Below are 1657 nucleotides of genomic sequence, written 5' to 3'. Positions count from 1 at the left end.
TGTCTTAAAACTGGTCATTGTGAAATAAGGTAGGTAACTTGTAATATGCACCTTGGATGTGAACATTTGCCTTGGAACAACTAAGGTAATTTTTTATGAATCCTGGAAGACTATATATATATATATATATATATATATATATATATATATATATATAATTTTTTATTTATAGGGGCACCCTGCCAAAAGTGTGTGTGTGTGTGTGTGTTTTTAACCTGACAATGCATGAGTATACCTTACACCTAGCCTTCTTACTGCATTGAATATTATGTCAGTAAGTAAGCTCTGGTTCTGAAAACACCTACTACTTAATCTATGGTTTTATACATTTTACATTTTCTATGCATTTAATTTAGACAGAAATTGGTAAACTCCACCCTCTTTGCGGTCTATGGAAGCATTGCATGCAAAGGGTGTCCTGTATGAAGGATGTATGCCCTACAATAAATCGTAAGGGTCTGTGAAACTGTGAAAGATTTGTTCAGCCTGGAATGTAAAAAGGCAAACTCCAAATTTGCTACATTAGTGTGCTTGTGCGCACGTATAGGCCTAGAAGTTGTAGTAGTAAAATGAAGGTACCTGTTGGGTAAAATCCCCTGACACAACTGCTGTTTAATCTGTGACCCCATTAGTCAACGCTAGTGCCACACAAATTTATTGTGCTCACTTAAAGTGGTCGTAAACCCTTACATCTACACTGGCCTCATGTGATACAAAAAGATTAACCACTTGCCCCCCCCCCCTTCCTGACCAGGCCATTTTTACCCCGGTACAGTGCTGTTACTTTTACACATGCACGGTCATGCAATGCTGTACATGAATGACATTTGTGTCCTTCTTTTTTTTTTTTTTTTTTTTTTTTTTTTCCCCCACAAATAGAGCTTTCTTACAGTGGTATTTGATCGCCTGTGTGTTTTTTTGGTTTTTTTTTTGTTTTTTTTTTTGTTTTGTGCTATAAATAAAAGAGACCAACAATTTTGACACGAAAAAACAATATTTTGGACTTTTTTGCTCTTAACCATGTCCAGTAAAAAAAAAATTTAAAAATCAAATTTCATCATAAACCTAGGGCAAAATGTGTTCTGCTACGTTTTTTCTAAAAAAACAAAATCCCAATAGGTGTAAATTAATTGGTTTGTGTGAAAGTTATAGCATTTACATATGGCGGTGTGTATATACTAGAATTTATTTTTTTTTTTTACTAGTAATGGCGGCAGTCAGTGACTTAAAGCGGGACTGCGGCAGACATTCTGACACTGGGTGGAACTGACTTGGTGTCACTGACATCCCCACTGACACCAATACAGTGATCAGCGCCAATAAAAAGCACTGACAGTGTACTAATGGCACTGGACATGAAGGTTAACATCTGGGGCGATCAAAGGGTTAACTGTGTGCTGTTTCACTATAGGGGCTGTGTGGGCTTCACTGTAAACACACTGCTTTGTATGGCTCTGCTAAGGACTCATAGGTCTATTTCCCAAAGACAACCTCTGGATATGATGCTGAGCACGTGCACTCAACTTCTTTGGTCGACCATGGCGAGGCCTGTTCTGAGTGGAACCTGCCCTGTTAAACCGCTGTATGCTCTTGGCCACCGTGCTGCAGCTCAGGGTCTTTGCAATCTTCTTATAGCCTAGGCCATCTTTATGTAGAG

Source organism: Staurois parvus, unplaced genomic scaffold (genome assembly GCF_062004578.1).
Source record: "Staurois parvus isolate SC_StPar_1 unplaced genomic scaffold, SC_StPar_1.0 ptg000661l, whole genome shotgun sequence".
Lineage (NCBI taxonomy): Eukaryota > Metazoa > Chordata > Amphibia > Anura > Ranidae > Staurois > Staurois parvus.
The sequence above is the reverse complement of the archived record's forward strand: the minus strand, read 5'-3'. Positions refer to the sequence as shown.